Source organism: Mauremys reevesii, linkage group 17 (genome assembly GCF_016161935.1).
Source record: "Mauremys reevesii isolate NIE-2019 linkage group 17, ASM1616193v1, whole genome shotgun sequence".
Classification (NCBI taxonomy): Eukaryota; Metazoa; Chordata; order Testudines; family Geoemydidae; genus Mauremys; species Mauremys reevesii.
Window position 1 is genome coordinate 25,214,784 of NC_052639.1, and position 21,492 is coordinate 25,236,275.

Genomic DNA, 21,492 nt, shown 5'->3' on the forward strand with positions numbered 1-21,492 from the left:
GAGGTAAAGGAGGGTAATATAATTAGTACCAATTAACAAAGGTTCAGAGACAACAGATCCAATCAAACTAACTGGATATCCTTATTGGGTGAGATCAAAAGTTTGGTTGCAGCTAATAGTATTGATGAGCTAAGAGGTGAAAACATTACCTAGACTTCTGTAAGGCATATGACTTGGTTCAGCACAATATTTTGACTAGAAAACTAGAAAGATACAAAATAAACACAGCATACATTAAATAGATTAAAAACTATGATTGTAAATGGGGAACCATGCTTGAGTAGATTTCTTTCTAGGGGGTTCCCACAAGGATTGGTTCTTGGCCCTGCGCTATTTAACATTCTTATCAATGACCTGGAAGAGAATATAAAATCATCATTGATAAAGTTTGCAGTTGCCACAAAGATTGGGGTTCGTGGTAACTAATGAAGTGTCAGAAGATTCAGGCTCCAGCACTGGGAGTCCGGGAAGTTTTCCCAGCCCTGGCTGGAGGGTTATTTCCTGTTCCACAAAGAGTGGAAGTTCCATTCCCAACTCCTGTGCCTTGAAATTAGGCCTGACACTACACCACACATTCAGCATAGTGGTATGATTATAAAATGATTAGGACATAATTATGTTACATTTTGTGCAAGATGCATCATGTTCAGTGTCATTGGAAAAGTTATGATTTGCTGAATATGACTGTCCTATTTGTGTGCATGTATCATGTTCGTAACTGAAGTTATGGATATTGACTCTGTATCTGTATTTCAAATGTGTTTACTCTGGGTAACACTCACAACAAGCCTTTCAGGTACAACAAAGAAGCCAGACAGTGTTCATGGCTCATCAAGAAAGACAATGGACCGTGGAAGAGCTTAGCCCTCTTGTGAATTTTTCAGCTAGCCTATGAGTCATGGCTACTATGACTCAGCAGGGCATGCTAGGGCATGTGAGCAGACCACATGACAACAAACTCCATTTTTGTACCTGTATTTTTCCACAAACTGGACTGGGAAACAAGTTTGGAACAAATGGTTACTGCAATATGGAAAAGCTACATAAGGTGGAGTGTGACATCATTTCTTGGCCTCATTCCCACACAAGAGAACTCCTGGAAACACCTGAGGAAGAAAGACTGAACTGGGGGAACTGCTGGTCCCAGGGTAAAGGGATTTTTAGCTTGTGTACGGAAACTTGGTGGACTGCTTGTATCATCAGTCAGGGTGAGAAACTGCTAATTCAAATTCTATCCAGATAGTATGTTAAGCTTAGTTTGAGTTTTTGGTTATTTGTTAAGTAATCTGCTTTGATCTGTTTGCTACCACTTATGGCTGGGAAATTGGCTTTTGTCTTCTATCTGTCTTTGAGTGGCTTAGGTAAAGCACTCAGGTAGCTTAGTTGGATGCGTGGTGCCACCTGCTGTCCTGTTGGGTAATAACAGGGCCTGGAGAGGCTGGCAGTGTGAGAAGGGCCAACCCAGTTTGAGGTTAGAGGGACAGTGTTTCCCAGAAGCCCCCCAGACTGCACCCCCGGGGTGACAGCCCATCACACCCTAGAGTACACAAGTCTCAGCAGGTTTGTCACATCCTTTCCCCTCCCATTCCACACCCTAGACAGTTCCTGCTTCCCACTACCTCTAGCAGCTCCCACCCTCCTATACATTTACTTCTCCTCTCCTCCAAGCAGAACCCACCACCAGCGTCCTGATAATCCCTTACCTGAGCCAGCTCCATTGCAGCCGTTTCCTTCCAGCTGGGAGGAGGGGATGATTTAGGGTGAAAGGTGGACATTATTCTGTAGCCTGCCAGGGCAAGAAGGGCAATGTGAGAGAATTCAGACAGGGTTTCTGTCCTTTCCACATGTCAATTCCCCCCAGCATTTTTCCCTGGTAATGGACATTCTAGGTTCTGCCACACTGTGTAGCACAAAATGACCTTATTCCAGTACAGGCCTAGCCCCCTCCCACCAGGGTGTAACCCTCCTAGACATAGTGAAACCCTCCCAGTAGCAGAGTCTCTCTGTTACACGTATACAGTTTGTAGATGATACCAAGCTGGGAGGGGCTGCAAGTGCTTTGGAGGCTAGAATTACAATTCAAAATGATCTGGACAAACTGGAGAATATAGGATGAAATTCAATGAGGACAAATCCAAAGTACTCCACTTAGGAAGGAACAATCAGTTGCACACATACAAGACAGGAAATGACTGCCTAGGAAGGAGCACAGCAGAAACGGATCTCGGAGTCACAGTGGATCACAAGCTAAATATGAGTCAACAGTGTTACACTGTTGGAAAAAACCCAAGTATAATCCTGAGATGTATTAGCAGGAGTATTGTAAGCAAGACATGAGAAGTAATTCTTCCGCTCTACTCTGCACTGATTAGGCCTCAACTGGAGTAATGTGTCCAGTTCTGGGTGCCACATTTCAGGAAAGATGTGGAAAAATTGGAGAAAGTCCAGAGAAGAGCAATAAAAATGATTAAAGGTCTAGAAAACATCACCTATGAGGGAAGACTGAAAAAATTGTGTTTGTTTAGTCAGGAGAAGATATGATCAGCTTTCAAGTACATAAAAGTTCATTTCAAGGAGAGAGGAGAAACATTGTTCTTAACCTCTGAGGACAGGACAAGAAGCAATGGGCTTAAATTGCAGCAAGGAAGGTTTAGGTTGGACATTAGGAAAAACTCACTGTCAGGGTGGTTAAGCACTGGAATAAATTGCCTAGGGAGGTTGTGGAATCTCCATCATTGGGGATTTTTAAGAGCAGGCTGGACAAATACCTCTCAGGGATGATCTAGATCAGGGGTGGCCAACATGTGGCTCTTTAGAATTTAATACGCAGCTCCTTGTACAGGCACCAACTCCGGGGCTGGTGCTACAGGCACCAACTTTCCAATGTGCTGGGTGTGCTCACTACTCAGCTACAGGCCCTGCCCCCACTCCACCCCTTCCCACCCCCTTCCCTGAGCCTGCAGTGCCCACGCTCCATCCCCCCCGTCTCCCCCCACCGAGTGTCTTGCATAGCATGAGCAGCTGATCGGGAGTGCGAGGAGGGGGGGGTGCTGATTAGTGTGGCTTCCCATGGGTGGGAGGCACTGGGAGCAGGGGGTGGGAGCTGATGATTCTTTAGCAATGTATATTGGTAAATTCTGGCTCTTTCTCAGGCTCAGGTTGGCCACTCCTGGTCTAGATAATACTTCATCCTGCCTTGAGTGCAGGGGACTGGACTAGCTACCTCTCAAGGTCCCTTCCAGTTCTGTGATTCTATGAACCAAAGGCCAGAGATGAGCAGAATCAAAGAAGTCACTCTGGGGTTTCTCCTGTCATTGTCCCCAAGGCAGCTCTCTCAGATTAACTAAGTTATTTGATGCTCCAGCCTTTATACAGTCTCTCCTGGGAGTGCCCCTTTCATGGGCTGGGCCTAGTTTTAGCTTTTGGGAAGCGTGACCCTGGGGGCTCTGAGACTGGGCCTTCTTGCCTCAGCACACCTTGTTTCTTTCTGTGGCTCCCCAGTGAGTCCAAATGAGTAGATACTCCTCATACAGACTGTGAACATAAGAATGTGTTTTGTGTTTAGACTTTATTGAATGCTTGTAAGTTGCTGCCTGAGTTAACATCTGACTAGTTGCATTGTGAGCCTCTGTGGCTCTGTAAATCACCAGACAGGAGAGAGACTTTACCTACGTGAAGTGCTGATTGGCAATAGAATGCCTGGCAGGAAAGGTCCATCAACACCAGAGAGACTATTATGGGATGTTAACAAGGACACAAGACTGTTGTTGTGCTCTTCACTTCCCATTTGCTGAGTTTCCTGCTCAGAGCACATGGTAGGAAGGGGATGAAAAACCCAATAGAGAAGGAACTGATTGTCTGTATGCTGCCTGGACTCGGGGGGTGGGGGGGCAAAGTTTCTAGGCATAAGCAAGAGATCCCCAGCTGCTTAGCCTGGGTTAGTCCTAAAGAATATGTAGAGCTTGCTTATTACAGAAGCTTCTATTACCTTTGAAATTTAAGACTGCAACTCATCTGCATCTATAGGATTACCTGCTTAACTTTGTTAACAACTCTCGTTTCCTTTTAAATAAGTCTTAATACAGGTTATGAAAGGACTGGCTAGAAGCGTGTGTGGGGGTGGGGGGTGGGCAGGCTCAGAAAGAAAAAGGTTGGGAACCCCTGGAGTAAGGGACCACCTGTCACAAAGGGGAGCTCACCTGCGTGGTGAGATATATGGGATCACCCAAGAGGACTGTCTGTGATTCCATGTTAATGCTGTTACAATGCCTGAAGCGTTTACACTGGATACTTGGTTGGTGAAATCTCCATACAGACCTCACACCCAATTTGGGGTTTGTGCCCTACTTCTCACCAGTCTGCCTGAGGCTGGTGCTAGTGCTCTCGAGTCACTGAAGACAGTGTTACAGAGAGAGGAGCTGTGACTTCCCCAAGGTCACTAAACAGGTCCATGACAGAGCCAGGAACAGATCCTGTTAACTCCCGAGCCCCGTCACTCGCAGCTTGGAAAGGTCCCCAGTGCACACTGTAGGAAGAGCTGTGCAGAGATTGCAAATGAGCTGCTCTGCCAAGACAGCCTGCACATCCATGGACAAACCACCTCGCTGGGGGTGTCACCTGGGTCAGAAGAAGTCAGTGTCCAGTCCTGTGGGGCTGTGCTCCTGGCTCATACCTCCAGCACTCACTGCTGCCCCTCCGTTACCAGCTGCACCGTTCAGTCAGCCTCAGGCCTCAGGGAGGTCACAGCCCCTCTCCCCACCCCAAACCTTCAAACTGGGACATGGTGCAGCAGTGCCAGAGTGCACTAGTGTAAATTCTGTCTACACTAAGGGTTTGCACCAGTGCCTAAAACAGCAGTGTGGCAGAGACCTTCAGAAACAGCAGTACGGTGGCACTAGAACCTATTTCTAGCTCGGTCACAGACAGCCTGGGTGACCTTGGACACGTCAATGTTTCTCCTCCCAACTTTAGTCTCTTTATCCAACTGCCCACTCACTGGGGTCTCCTCTCTCTCCAGAGCTGCTCACCACTAAAATCTGTGTGGGTGTCCCCAGAGCTAAGGCAGTTCAGCTCTGGAACAGTCTTACAAGGGGGCTGGGGAGTCTCTTTCCCTGGAAGTTTTTAAGAACAAATAGGACAAAGCTCTGTCAGAGATAATCTACATATACTTGGTCCTGCCTCAGCAGAGAAAGCTGGACTTGATGACATCTTGAGGTCCTGTCTAGCCCTACATTTCTAGGATGCGATGCAATATATACATATAAAAACACAACATACAGAATAAAACTCACCACAACATAATGTCAGGCAAATTCAGGGGGAAAAAAAACACAACCTACACTCCACAGCATAAAATGACAATACAAAGGAAAAGAAAGCAACACGATGCGAACTATGACATCCTAGGACAAAAGTACACAATGGAAAACAAGCTGAGGCAAAACAATTCACCATAAAACTGCTACACAACATGGTGCGATCACAGTTCCAAATGGCACCATGCAAAACAGCTCAGCGTAGAACATGACGCAGCACAAAAGAGAATTATTTCAATGTAGGCCTGGAAGGGATCTTGAGAAGTCATCTACTCCAGCCCGCTGTGTTGAGGCAGGACCAAGTATCCCTAGACATTCGCAGACTGGCGTATCTCTAACCTGGTCTTAAAAACCTCCAATGAAGGAAATTCCACAGCCTCCCTTGGAAGCCAATGCAAGGCAAACACAGACCAAAACAATGCTGTACACACACACGCTGGGCTTGCGGTTAAGGGGAGGCAAGAATTGAAACAATCTGGGTTCAGTTCCCAGTTTTGCCGCAAATTCTCCACGCAAACTTGTTAGACACCGGTGGCTGGCCCGTACCACTGACTTGGACCCACACGGCTCAGGCTGTGGGGCTGTTTAATTGTCATGTAGACGTTCCGGCTTGGGCTGCAGCCCAAGGTCTGGCACACTCCCACCTCGCCGGGTCCTAAGGTGAAAAGAGACAAATTCATATTACAATTAAGGCACAAATACTCAACAGCGAGGTTGATTCACCACAGGAACAAGTTACCAAGGAAAGTGGTGGATTCTCCGTCTCGTGACGTCATTTCATGAAGACTAGATGCCTTTCTGGAATGTGTTTACCCCAAAAGTAGCTAGTGTGTCATACAGGAGGCCTGTGATATGCCGGGGTCAGATTAGATGCTCTAATGGTCTCTTCTGGCAATAAAGTCGACTAATTTCTTTAAAACTGCATTGGGAGTTTACCTTGGGAGCAGCGTCTGATGTTTTCCTGTCTACCCGGCTTGCTTCCTAGAACGAATGCTCCTTAGTGGGGTGATCCACAGGGAGTAGCTCAAACCTCCAAAGTGCCTGGCCAGGGGCAGGACATTAGCCCAGCAAGGGAGGGGTGTGGCAGTGACATCACAAAGGCCTTTTGCAGAACCTCAGACTATTGGCCAAAGGTGGTGAGGAGGTGGTGACCTCACAGAGAGATGCTGACATCAGCCAGGCAGGACAGGGGCGAGGGGCCAGGGAAACCTCAGAGACCCTGTGGCTTTGCTTCAGCAAGTCTCCTTCTCCAGGTCTCTCTTTGAGGACTGGGGGAATATTGGGGTTCACGTACCTGAGCGCCAGGAGGAACCTCTTTCGAGTTTTCTCCTTCCCTTTTAGTGATTTTACTTGAAAACAGCTGACCCTGTTTAGAAGGTAAGAGTCTCCTTGAAGTTTGAAACTGTTCAGTCTGATCCATCTGGTGTCAGTTGAATTCATGGAAAACATGATCTTAAGGAGGCAGAATTTTATTCCAAACCTGGGATCTTGTCCCTTAGAATCACTGAGGACATTAGGGTTTGTCCTTTTTGTTTCACCTTTTCCTCCATCCATCCATCCCTCCTTTCTCTTCCTCTCTTGCTTCTTTTCTGCTTTCTCCTGTTCCCCTCCTAACACCAGGAGAGGGTGTGTGTGTGTGTGTGTGTGTGTGTGTGTGTGTGTGTTGCGGGGGAGTGCTCGGCAGCTCTCACTGTGGGAGGTCCACCCCAAACTGTGGAGCTGCAGTAGTGCTGGGGCATTGATCCCTGCCAGTGACCTGGGCCATCCTTTGAGCTCTCTGGTGAGACCCCTCAGCCTCCCATCCTCTGTTTATATCCTTATTTTCTGAGCAGGGGGTTAATGACAGGGAGGAGACTCAAGGCCTTTTTGTTCTCTTTTAAGTCCAAGTAAATAAGTCATAACCACTTATATGTTTGATGGATTTTGCTGCTTCTCTGCATTAATTGTCTCTGAGCAGTTCATGATTCTCTCTAACATTGCAGTTCTCCTAAAACACTGGCTGAATAATTACTGTGCATACTTGTTGGTCTGGAGCTCATCTGAGAGCACTTTATTGAGGTCATTCAATGTATGAAATTCAAGATCTGATGTCAAGTATCAGAGGGGTAGCCGTGTTAGTCTGGATCTGTAAAAGCAACAAAGAATCCTGTGGCACCATATAGACTAACAGACGTTTTGCAGCATGAGCTTTCGTGGGTGAATACCCACTTCTTCAGATGCAAGATCTGATGGTTAATATGAAAATCAGTGTTAGGGTAAATGGTGCCCTGGGCAAAACTTGTACTTTGGCAAAGTTCTTGGTTCAGGCTTGTAGCAGTGATGGAATAAACTGCAGGTTCAAATCAAGTCTCTGCAGTACATCCACAACTGGGATGGGCCATTCAGTCTTTGTACAGTGCAGGGGGTTAATGACAGGGAGGAGACTCAAGGCCTTTTTGTTCTCTTTTAAGACCAAGTAAATAAGTCATAACCACTTATATGTTTGGATTTTGCTGCTTCTCTGCATTAATGAGGCAAGTATGAAGCCTCATTCAAAGACCAGGGGTCACTATATTACTGCACAGTCAATCAATGCAGTCAATCAATGCAGTTGTAGATAAATCTCTGCATTATGCATTGTTGTATAACTTGTATATGACTTTGTATTGAACCTTGGTAATATGTTATAGCGGGCCCCTAAGGTAGTGTAATTAAGGTAAAAGAAAAGTGTCTTTTGCTAGAAGTAGAATAAGATCTCCCCACTTGGTAATCAACTGCCCTATTGCATGAATGAGGTGTGACTGAGGAAGGCGTGGAGGGCAGTACCTCCAGACAGCTGCAATCCTTGGAGAGGGCTGGCAGCCCAACCAAGGACAATCAAGCTTGGCAAGTGGGCTGACTAGAGAAGAGCAGACATACTGATGGCCTCGGGGATAAGAAGCAAACACCTTCCTGTGGGAACAACCCCCAGCCCAGAGAAAAGCAGCTAGAAGGACCAACAGACACAGTCACAGATTTTGAATCTGGGAGATTTGCCCCTCTCCATCCACCGACTCGCTGCTTGCCTCCTCACCCCCCCACCCCAAGTATAAACCCTCATTCAAAGACCCAAGGAGTCACTATATTACTGCACAGAGCCCTCCCCGACGAACTCTGCCCCTCACCTGCCTCAGGCTCTGCAAGGGAGTTTGGGTCGGGCGAGGAGGTCTGGGGTGCAGGCCCTGGGTTGGGGCAGGGGTTTGGGGTGTGGGATGGTTGAGAGGTTGGGCTCTGGAATGGAGTTTGGGTGCTGGGTGCAGGCTCCAGGCTGGGGCACAGGGTGGGGGTGCAGGATGGGTGGAGGCAGGGGCGACTCTAGGCACCAGCAAAGCAAGCAGGTGCTTGGAGCAGCCCATTTGCAGGGGCGGCAGCCAGCAGGGATCCAGCCTGGGAGCTGAGAACCAACAGGGGGCCCTGGGAGCTGTAGTTCCTTGGTTAGCTCCCTGCCTATAGAGCCAGCTCTGGAGCAGGAAAAAAACTACATTTCTCAGCATTCCCTTGGCCGCTATCAACAGGAAAGGGAGGGGAGGAGTACGGTAGCTGAAACCTCAAGCTGCAGCTTGCTGTCAATGGAGAGCTCACTGCTAGAGCGGGGTGGCACTGTGAATGGGGAACGAGTGTGCCCAAGTTGTAGAAGGCTTTGCCCTAGATATCCCCTTCAGAAGACATTGCCTTTGTTTGTTTGTTTTATAGTTTTATTTGTTTAAAAGGAAGACAGTGATATTGCATTGGCAAATTGCCCATAGAAACAAAGAATGGAACATAAGAATAATAAAGGCACCTCAACGTTTCCTCATTTCTGTAGGACAGTCTTATAATATGCATCCAGATATCCTTTAATCACACAAGCTGAAAATTTTTCCATGTTACTGCAGTTCTGTAACCATATGGGAACCAATCCTGTCTGTGTTCTGTGCACATCCAAAATTCCTGCTGAATGACCCACTCTGGGAGCAAGTTACCAGTGACCCAGGGCTGGGGTGGAAGGAGGGTGCAAGTGGGCGGGGGGAGCCCAGAGCTGGGGCAGCACGGGGTGCATGTGTGGGGAAGATCCCAAGGCTGGGGTGGCAGAGGGTGCTGGTGTGTGTGGGGGAAAGCCCAGGGCTGGGATGGCATGGGGTGCGGGTGTGTGGGGGAGAGCCCAGGGCTGGCAGCAGGGGGGTACAGGTTGTTGGGGGGAGGCCCAGAACTGGGGCAGCAGGGGGTGTGGGTGGAGGGGCAGAGCCCAGGGCTGGGGCAACAGGGAGATTCAGGAGGAGCCCAGGGCTGGGGTGGGGGCAGTCAATTTTTTTTTTTGCTTGGGACAGCAAAAAACCTAGAGTTGGCCCTATCTCCACCCACCGTGAGGTAGGTAGGAGTGGATCATTATTATCCCTACTTGAAAGAGGGAGAAGATAAGGCTGAGAAAGGATAATTAACTTGTCTTAGGTCGCATAATCAGTGGCAGAGTTGGGAATAAGACCCAAGAGCCCTGATTTTCAAACTAAGCATCGGATCTTAAATTTCCGACATTGAATGATCTGAGTAAAGTGCTCTCAGATGAGCTCCAGACCAGCAACAGTGCACAGTAAATATTCAGCCAGTATTTTAGGAGAACTGGAATGTCAGAGAGAATCATGAACTGCTCAGAGACAATTAATGCAGAGAAGCAGCAAAATTCATCAAACATACAACTGCTTATGACTTATTTACTTGGTCTTAAAAAAGAACAACAAGAACTGAGTCTCTTCTCTGGCAATAACCCCCTGCTCAGACAATCAGGGTAGAAACTGAGGATGGGAGGCTGAGAGTTCTCACCAGAGAGCCCAAGGGATGGCCCAGGTCACTGGTGGGGATCACTGCCCCGCAACACACACACACACACACACACACACACACACCTCTCCTGGTTTTGGGTGCGGAATAGAAGAGAGGATAAAAGAAGCAAGAGACGAAGAGAAAGGAGGGAGGGAGGGATGGATGAAAAGGTGAAACAAAGGACAAACCCCAATGTCCCCAGTGAATCTAAGGGACAAAATCCCAGGTACACAATAAAATTCTGCCTCCTTAAGCTCGTTTTTTCCATGCCTAGAATTCAACTCTCACCAGATGACTGAGACTGAACAGGTTTCAAACCTCGAGGGGGCTTCTGGCTGTGATTTGTCAGTCCTCAAAGGCCAGCCAGGTGACTGTAAATAACTTACAATCATGAGGAAAAATTAGTATCAAGATTCCAACTCTAGCAGTCAGACAACATTGGTTCAATTTACAAGAGATTACTTTTCATATTCCTTGGTTCCCCCCAAATTAGGAAGGGCCTGTGACCACAGGTCCTGCAGGGTACAAAGGGCAGGTCTACATCCCTTTTCTCTTTGTGCATAGTCCTGCCTGCTACCTTTTCAGTTTCAGTTCTGCTACCACAGTACTGATCAGCACATTATTCAGTAGCATAGGGAAGGGCAGGCACCATCACACAAGGACTATTACACAGAGACCTGCCAAATGCACACAGCAAACAAATGAAAACAAGAGATGAAAATGTTATTTTTTCATTAATCCCTTTCAGTGACAGCAACCTCCGTGGCTAATTGTAACAATAGTAGATGCAGCATTTTCTGATTGAAATGATTTTCAAGTTGTGGGTGCCCCTTTATGAACAGTAATTGCCTACATCTGTGACACAAGTACTTTTCAATTCCATTAAACCTGGGGTTTTGCTCAATTACACACGATATCTTGGAATTTTTCTGGCATATTCATCATCACATACATCACCTACAAGACTCCTGCCATAACAAGGGGTTCTTTATAGGGGTTTGAAATTATTAAAGTGACCCAGCACTTTTCAATTGTAACAGCTCAGGACAAAGTAGATCTCCCTGATCCCACTTATGTAGCTATTTAAATGTAACCTAATTATAAGGTGGCCTAACTTACTGATATTTTTGACACGTTTTCAAAAAGTGGCCTCTATTTAAATCCATGCAAATATCTGTATGCACACTTTCTGAGCACTGCAAGTCTGAATCTATCACCTGTGCATGCATCTGCTGTTACCTGAAACATGCACATGCTGCTATTTGCATGAAAACTTCTACACGCCTGAATAGAGGAGGATCCTTTGAAAATGTGGCCTTTTAATTATATTTCATACTCCACAAGAGTAGCCTAAAAACAACAACGGGATATAATAAGGCCCTGGCATCAAATGAATAAGGAACAATATAAAAAATCAGCAGCACTTTATAAAGAGGACAGGAACAAAATATACAGTAACCATAAAACCAACAGATAAAACAAAACCCAGATTTCCCCAGGTGCAATCTAACAGGACAATTTTGCCTTCATAACTCTAGCAATACTCATCTATTTCAGCATGTAATGATCCTGTTTAAAGTATCCAGGAAACAATAAACTCTGGCCCCGGTGCTTGTACATGTTCACTTTGTTGAGTGTGGCTCACATATCTGGACCTCCCAGCTGTTAATAGCTTCACCAACCACCCCTCTGTCTTTGCTTCTGTGTATGTCACTTCATTCTGGCTCTGCAAGGTGTCTGAAGTCCCAAATGCCACTTGTCCTTCTGTAAACCTATCCCAGCGGTATCCCTCCCCCAACTGCCTCCTTTGTGGTTCAATTCTACACCATTGAAATCAATGGAATTATTTCCATTGACTTCAATTAGAGCAAGATCGGGCCCTTCAGCAATTTCCACCCAGTTCTTTCTATTATGATTTGTACCAATCAGGGTTCAGGGCCTCATTGTTCTAGGCACTGTCTAACAAAACAATGGTCCCGTGCCCCAAATATTCTGCAGCATCATCCAAAAGATGCCAGAAATGCAGTCCAGTGAATTACCTTGATAACCTCTGGTGTAATCTTTCTTAATATCTGTGGTTTCTAATTCTATCAATTACTAGACAATTAAATTAAGGGGGTTAAGTTACACAGTGGTTTCTGAGAGCAACTGTTTTGAAAATCCAGTTAAAAATGTATTTTAAAGGTAAATAAATGCCTAATCTTTGCCTGAAACACAAGCAATATGAATTTTTTTTTAAATGTGTGCTACCATCTCCAAGCCTCATCCTCTCTCCAGTGAAATCCCTCTTCAAATGCCTGCACTTTTTCATTTCCACCCATGCCCTTTCCCTTTTTGCCTTTACAGAGCTATTAAATTTGTTAGTCTCTAAGGTGCCACAAGTACTCCTCATTCTTTATGCTTAATGATGTACTTCTAATAAAGAATTTAATTCTAATTTTTGCCTAGAGTGACTCTGACTTTCAAATTATATTTAAACATAGGAACTTATGGAATGGTTTAGGAATAAAAATAAATTAACATGTACAGAAATATGAAATAGAAAAACAAATAGGACAATTTCACTGCTCTACATGGGAAAAACCCACACAGAGCTTATTTAATCTTGTGAATTTTTCTGCAGACTAAGCTAAGGGGGGGGAAAGAAAGAGTTTATCTAATTGTTTTAAACCATGGATGAAAAGAACCTAACATGATCACCCTTGATTAACATGCTTATTATATAATATATAAACAGGGAAACCAGGGAGACAACCCTGGGCCATGAAAATAAATAAGGAAGCTTTCACAAGAATCAAAACAAAGCATCATTCAGAATCTGTAAACAATTGAGCCCGCTGATCCTAAAACTCATATTATAGGTAGACATGTACCTCTTTCTCTCTATTTGAAATATTTAGATAACATCCTTAATGTTTTATTATTCTTCATGTCTCCACATTAATCATTTTTATATTGATAGTTCCCAATGTATCCTCTGCCAAGAAATGGACATTGTGCAGAGAAAAATCCATTTTCTAGTGCCAAAGATATTGATAATTAACATTTATGTCATGAAACTTGTAATACCAGTTTGCTAAAATAAAGCTAAGCTTTTCATTATTATTTTAGAGTTTAATTTAGTCATCCAAGGTTACTCAGCTTCATGTTTATAAATTATACAGGGCAGGGACTTAACTCCTCTTGATCGACCTGTTTTGGAATTATGACTGTACAAGTAAGGAGGTTCATAACCTTGTTTGAATATCTGATCCGGCCTTGAAAGAAGGTGATTTATGGGATCGACAAACCCTCATCATTTCAAGAATCGGCATCTGAGAACAAGATTTTCCTCTATAACACAAAGAGCGGAGCAAATCAGTTAAGTCTCTACTAGAAGCTACAACTTTGTTTATGTAAGAGTCATACAAGGTTACAAGGTCTGAGAATAGTCTGCCAGTAAGAGTATGGATTTTAGAACAAATAAATAGCTACATACTGCATAAAAATTGGAAGTTTTGAAACTACTTCTCTGATAATTCAGCACTAGCCATGCTACAGCATGTTCTAATTTACCATTTGGTATATGCTTTTGAAAATACTGAAAGTACATGCCAGTGGTCAACTAAATCATAGAAAATTCAAGCCCTATTTTACATGATGGGTGAGACATTGAAAACTGCATGACTTAGAAATGCCAGTCCCATTAAAAGTTAATGAGACTTATGTTCCTAAATCACTTACTCTCTTTTGAAAATCTCACCCATTTTCGTTTCCAGGGCTACTGCTGCCAATCACCAGTATTTTTAAGATAGTACATTTTTTGTAATTATCTGGCATAATAAAAGCACCAAAATTGTTTCCTGAGAAAAACAAATCCAGAAACCCTAAAATACTGCAGCACTTTTGTTTCACTTTCTGTACCAATGATGAGAGGATTCTGCGAAGACAGACTTTTTTTTACAGGATCTGAAAAATTTCTATAGTAATCAAACATATATGCCCATATTAAGCACCATAGACTGCCAAATTCCAGAGAAACAGAAAACACTCTAGACTTGTGCATGGAATTGCTATTATGTGTTATTTCAAATGCCCTTCCTGAAGTTCTTATGGTGATCTGCGGAGGGAGGGGGGAAGAATTCTGAAGATAAAAGTAAATTCCAGTGCCATTTCTATGATTGTGGAACCATGGGAAGCCAGGGGCACTGAATTTATCACAGTATTTACATTACTGTTACAAATCCAAATGTTTCACCTATTTTCTAGGAATACTTCACCTTGGTTAACAAGAACCAAGCAAAATCACGGTGCAACGGTAATACAATTAGGGCATTACCGATGCACCCAAACTTGTAGATTGTGCAAGGAATATCAGGTTGCAACCTGTATAAGTGCAGGTAACTGTGCAAAAAGGGGCTAAAACTGTTTTTCTTTAATAATTGTATTCTCTGCCATGCATTGTCAGGGACTGAAGAAAGCACATGCCCAGCTTTCATTATCTGAAGATAACCTTCCAAATGTAAACCAGTGCAGACCTGTCTTCCTGAGTCTGCAAACTGGCAGTTCCAGAGCTTCTATTCCGCCTCACAATGCTGCCAAGCACTAGCAGCTTTGGTCAGTTTCACTGCTGTTATTCAGAACCCCAGGGGTGACGGTAAAACTGAGAAAAATGGTGCCTCTTTCAGGAAAAGTAAGTTCAAGCAGAATCAGGCACTGGAGCTATTCATAGAGAAGCTCAATCCCCGCTTCCCTCGTCCCATGGAGTAGGAGGAGGGAGGAGATTTCTCCCTTTGGGTCTTGAAAAAACAAGAGTGAAAAACAGGGTGCTGGGCTATGGGGGAGATCTGTGTGTGTCAGGGCACTGCGGGTCTGTGTGGGGCATTGTGCAGTTATGGTGTGGGGCTGTGGGGAAGGGCACTGGGAGGGAGGAAGGAAGGGAGGGGAAATCTGTGTGTATTGGGAAACTAGAGAGTGGGGGTTTCTGTGTGGGGTGCTGGGCAGCTGTGGTGGGGCTGTGGGCAGGGGTGTGCTGGGCGAGGTGTGTGTGCACAGCACTGTGCATTTGTGGTGGAAGAGTTGTAGGGGGGTGCTGGGCAGGGGAGCTCTGTGGCACAGCATGGGCGCACCCCAATAGGAAAGGGCACGCTGGTAGCACACGGCCAGGCGGACCAGTGTGCCTCTGGCTCCCCACGGGGCTGCGCACCTGTGTCTGTCTGTCTCCCCCCCAGCTCCACCAACGTGGCCTGATAGTTCACGCTTGCGATCTGGTCACCCTCCCCCTCCGTCCATCCTTCACTCCCTTCCCTGCGTCCCCCCAGCCCTGTCCTCTGTCCCGTCCCCTGTCTCCATCCGTCCCTGCCCCCTTCGTCCCCTCCGTCCCGTCCCTGCATCCCCCCAGCCCTGTCCTCTGTCCCATCCCCTGTCTCCATCCGTCCCTGCCCCCTTCGTCCCCTCGGTCCCGTCCCTGCATCCCCCCAGCCCTGTCCTCTGTCCCGTCCCCTGTCTCCATCCGTCCCTGCCCCCTCCGTCCCCTCCGTCCCGTCCCTGCATCCCCCCAGCCCTGTCCTCCGTCCCGTCCCCTGTCTCCATCCGTCCCTGCCCCCTCCGTCCCCTCCGTCCCGTCCCTGCATCCCCCCAGCCCTGTCCTCTGTCCTGTCCCGTCTCCATCCGTCCCTGCCCCCTTCGTCCCCTCCGTCCCGTCCCTGCATCCCCCCAGCCCTGTCCTCCGTCCCGTCCCCTGTCTCCATCCGTCCCTGCCCCCTTCGTCCCCTCCGTCCCGTCCCTGCATCCCCCCAGCCCTGTCCTCTGTCCTGTCCCCAGTCTCCATCCGTCCCAGCCCCTCATTTGCAGCCCAGCTCAGCCCCGGTCACTCTCGCCAGGTGGGGCCGGGCAGCTCCCCTGCGCTGCGATCCAGCACCGGGCACCGCGGAGCACCGGGCAGGCTGTGCAGGGTGGGGAGGGATACTCGCATTGCTGACACCTGCCTGCCTCAGGGCTTTCTCCCTGCCCGCCGCGAGGATCGCGAGGGAGGGCAGCAGCGTGCCGCTGAGAGCCGTGTCCAATTGGCCGGGTGGCAGCAGCAGCAGCAGCAGCAGCAGGAGCGGGCGGCGCGAGACGGCTCCCGGGGATTCCCTGCTCGCGCCGCTGCCGGGGGGAGCCGCTGCTGCGAGCTGGTGCGCGGGGGGTGGAGGGGGGGTGTCCTCGCGGGCGGGGCTCGCGCCCAGAGCGCTGACACTGCCCGTTGGGAACTGTCACGCCGCCGGGCCGCCCTTGTGACGTCACCGCCCTCTGCCCCCGCCCAACCAGCGTGGTCACCCGGGCTCCGCCCACTGTCGCCGCGGCAACCACCAAAACAAACGTTCTCCGCACACGTGGGGCAGGGAGGGGGGTAAGGATGGGCCGTGACGCAAACAAAGCAGCTGGCTGGAAGCGAGCGGCAATGACGTCACCAAGGAGGAGTCCGCCCCCCCCCCGCTCAGCGGCGGATGCAGGGACGGGACGGAGGGGACGAAGGGGGCAGGGACGGATGGAGACAGGACGGGGCGGAGGACAGGGCTGGGGGGTGCCGGGACGGAGGACGAAGGGGGCAGGGACGGATGGACAGAGGGGACGGACAGAGGACAGATGGAGAGACGCCGGGACGGGAGTGAAGGATGGACGGAGGGGGAGGGTGACCAGATCGCAAGCGTGAACTATCAGGCCACGTTGGTGGAGCTGGGGGGGAGACAGACAGACACAGGTGCGCAGCCCCGTTGGGAGCCAGAGGCACACTGGTCCGCCTGGCCGTGTGCTACCAGCGTGCCCTTTCCTATGTGCCCTAAGGCATTCCTATGTTATTCCATAACATTCCTATGTGCCATAACATTCTTATGTGCTGAATAAGAGCACATAACATTCCTGTGTTCCCCTCCCAACACCAGGAGGGGTGTGTGTGTGTGCCCTTTCCTATTCTTATGTGCTGATCAGTACTGTGGTAGCAGAACTGAAACTGAAAAGGTAGCAGGCAGGACTATGCACAAAGAGAAAAGGGATGTAGACCTGCCCTTTGTACCCTGCAGGACCTGTGGTCACAGGCCCTTCCTAATTTGAGGGGAACCAAGGAATATAAAAAGTAATCTCTTGTAAATTGAACCAATGTTGTCTGACCGCTAGAGTTGGAATCTTGATACTAATTTTTCCTAATGATTGTAAGTTATTTACAGTCACCTGGCTGGCCTTTGAGGACTGACAAATCACAGCCAGAAGCTCTTTGATTTTTGGGAAGGCCCCAGATCATTTTGCAGCTGGAGTGGGCAGCACCACTCAGGCTACCGTTGATACATTAGGACCATCACAAGTTCTTCTGCTGAGCATCCAGCATGACGTTTGACCACAAAAAGGGGCAGACAAATAGAAGAGGCAATATAGTATGTAGTGGGCTCAGGGATGAGAACAAAGGACTAATCCTAGCGTTGACACTGGCTCCCACTGTGGCCCTGGTCAAATCACATAGGCCAAAATTTCCATACTTGAGTGCCTATAGTTATGTACCTAAATCATTGACTTTAATAGGGTATTAGAGCAGTGGAAGCTACTCCAGCCATTGATCTTTTCCCATTTTGCATACTGAGGAGGAGAGTGCTTCCTTGTGTCCCCCCTTGCAAGGATTCCCAGCACCCACGAGTTACTCATGTGGGTATTGAACATAAAATTTTCTACCATGCAAAAATACATTTTGTTTTCAAACAATCCAAGGACTTAGTTGACACGGAGAATTTTTTTAGAAAAAGGGCAAAATAGCTTGACATTTCAAAAGAAATCACTGTTTAATTTTCTTTATAGTTCAAACATTATTTTAAAGGCGTTGAACTCAGATGTTCCTGAGGTTTAACAATGACTTGTATACATAGCTCCCAGAATGGAACCTGTGCAAACAAAAAATAAACAATAATAGTGTCTTTTAAATTCACGGTATTTTTAAAGACACACAGAGGAGAATCAGCCAGGCTGATTCATTGTATTTTCCTGTGCTGATGAAGGAATTAGAGACAATAACAGAGCTTGACAAAACCAGCTAAAGCCACCAAACCAACTGGAGGGTTAAATCTATCAATCAGCAGTAAATATGAAATATAGGGGAGTGGGATCAGGGCGATGCCCTGGGGAGAAGCCCAGAGAACTCCTCTTCCCCAAATGTCAGAAGAGGGAAGGTGCTGGGATTTTTATCCGAATGCCCTCCCTGAGTCCTATTTAGAGATTCAGGTTCTTTAACATTATAGCTGTCCCAAGTTTGCATAGTGCAATGCTTGAATTTACATGAAGAGAAAGTAGAGAGTAAGTAGTAAAGTTCTTCCAATTTTAAACTAGATGTATATTAAATTAAATCTGTGCTAATTAATCAGATGCATAAAGAGTATTTAAGACAACAGCTCAGCCCCTCTCACCCACCCTCTCTCCATCACCATTGTCAACTTTCTCTGGATGTGTTTTTATGGATAAACTGAACTGATCTGACTGGCTGAATCAAACAATAAGTTGTTCTAAACGAATCACGATGCTTCAGGTCAATAACTGTTTGGGAAACATCTGTTACGTTACTGCTTGAACATTCAGCTGAGAAAATTATTAGATATATATTCTGATAATTTGAACAGAAACAAAGTCATCGTAACAGAACATTGAGAGAGGATCAAAGCCTTAGGTTTTGAAAATAAATATCACACGTCAACATTTTTTCCATAAATGCTTCGGCAGCGGGAGACCATTATCCTAAGATAACATTCTCCAGCAGAGAGATGATCTCTTAATTAGAGCAATATGTAAACTACTTTAGGATGCTTGATATAAATCCTGCAAACTGATTCATTGATACTTTTACTAAGATGAATTTTGATATCATGGGATGAAATCCTGGCCCCACTGCCACACCCCTCCCTTGCTGGGCTAATGTCCTGCCCCTGGCCAGGCACTCTGGAGGTTTGAGCTACTCCCTGTGGATCACCCCACTCAAGGAGCATTCGTTCTAGGAAGCAAGCCGGCTAGACAGGAAAACATCAGACGCTGCTGCTCCCAATGCTACACTCAGTTTTTCAGAAATTAGTCGACTTTATGGCCAGAAGAGACCATTAGAGCATCTAATCTGACCCCCTGCATATCACAGGCCTCCTGTATGCAGGCCCGCCCAGAGGGGGGGGGGGCAAATGGGGCAATTTGCCCCAGGCCCAGCAGGGGCCCCCACGAGAGTTTTTCGGGGCCCCTGGAGCAGTGTCCTTCACTCGCTCCGGGAGCCCCGGAAAACTCTCATGGGACCCGGGCCCCCAGAGCTTCTTCGCTCCCGGTCTTTTCCTGCCAGGGGTCCTTCCTCTCTGGGACAGAAGGACACCCCCCCCCCGCCACCGAATTACCGCCGAAGCGGAACCTGCCGCCGGAGTGCAGCCGGGTCTTCGGCGGTAATTCGGCGGCAGGGGGGGGGTCCTTCCGTTCCGGGACCCGCCACTGAAGTGCCCCAAAGGCCCGTGGTGGGGGCTGCACTTCGGGGGCGGGTCCCGCTTCGGCGGTAATTCGGCGGTGGGGGGCCCCCGCTGTGGGTCTTTGGGGCACTTTGGCAGCGGGTCCCGGAACGGAAGGACTCTCCGCCGCTAACTTACCGCCAACGCGGGGGCCCCCCGCCACCGAAGAGCCTGGACCCCCGGAATCCTCTGGGCGGCCCTCGATTTAACAGGGGTTTGTTTCAACTTATTGCCCCGATTAAAATCTATGGCTAAAAGGCAGCCACTGTTGTTAGTACTTGTACCTGTGTTTGGTGCCACCTCCTTTCCCTTTGGCCTTGTAGTTGACCAATGGCAAAGCTGAACATCTCCTCAGATACCAGGGAGTGTTTATGTCCATTCCTGCGAGCTACACCGGGGTTTGATGTTGCTGCTTTCAATCCTCTGGCTCTGCCGGGATAAGGAACAATTCAGGCTGTCACTGAACTGAAGGAGGAAGATCAGTTTTTGACAGGAGAGGGACACCTCCTCTTAAAGGTGTTTGGCTGGCTGGCAGTCCTGATCCCCAGATCTCGCCCGTGGGGCTCCAGCAGTTTGGGGACCGGATCTCTCCTTGGCCCCACCTGCTGCCTCCAGGCGCTCCTCCCCAGGGGCCCCAGCAGTGCAGCACAGCTGAGCAGCATCTGCCTGCTCGCTCCAGTGGCCGTCGGCCCCTCCCCATGGCAGGGCAGGGTGGGGCTGGGCCTCCATGCGCTGCCCCACCCGAGCCCCTGCAGCCAATGGGACACTGCGGGGTGATGCCCGGGGCAGCAGAACGTTGAGGCCCCAGCCCACCCCACCTTGGAGACCCAGGTAAGCGCCACACCCTGACTCCCTCCCAGAGCCTTCTCCACCATCCCCTCCCCACATACCCCTCCTCCCTGCAAACTCCCTCCCAGAGCCAGCACCCCGGTCCAAACACACCTGCCCCAAACTCCCTCCCACAGCCTGCACCCTCTCCCTCCACACACACCCTCCTGCCCACCCTAATCTCCCTCCCAGAGCCTGCACCCCCACCCCTCCTCCTGTTCCTCCTACCCCCTGCCCCAGCCCAGAGCCTGCACCCAGCACCCAAACTCCCAGAGCCGTACAAGGAATTTTTGTGCCCGAGGCAAGGGCCAGCTCCAGGCTCTTTGGCTGCGGGTCCTTGATCCCTGTCGGAGGGAAGGACCTGCCACTGAATTGCCACCGCCGCTTCATTCATCCTTCGGTGGCAATTCAGCAGTGGGTCCCTGAGTCCCTCTCGGAGAGAAGGACCCACTGACGAACTGCCGCCGAAGAAGTGACAGTGGAAGCGCCTCTGATCGTGGTAGAGCTGCGCCCCTCCACTTTCTGCATCCGAGGCAAGTGCCTCACTCGCCTCGCCCATGTTACGGTGCTGCAAACTCCATCCCAGAGCCTGCACCCCAGAACCCCACCCCCACCCAAACTCCCTTCCAGAGACCAGCCTCTCACCCCTTCTGCACCCAAACTCCCCCCAGAGGCTGCACCCCTCCTGCACCCCAATCCCCAGCCCCAGCCCAGGGCCTGCACCCTAGACCTCCTCCCCTCACCCAAACTCCCTCCCAGAGCCTTAGGTAGGTGGGGGGTGGAGTTTTGGGGGGCTGGTTCTGGGCGGTATGAGTGACATTATTGGCCCACTGGGAGGATTGGAGGACTGGCCCTGGCCTAAGGTAAATTGAGGTTGAGACCCTGCTTTAAGGGATTGGAGCAATGCTGGAGAGACTGACGGGCAGGGAGCTGGGGAGCTGTGTGTGCTCCAAGGAGAGTTGTTGTGCTCTGGTGACACAGAGCGGGGGTGGGGAGTTTGTAAGCTGTGGTGTTTGTATAGAGATAAAGTTTACTAACCCCCAGGTTAAAAACTGTTCCTGCTC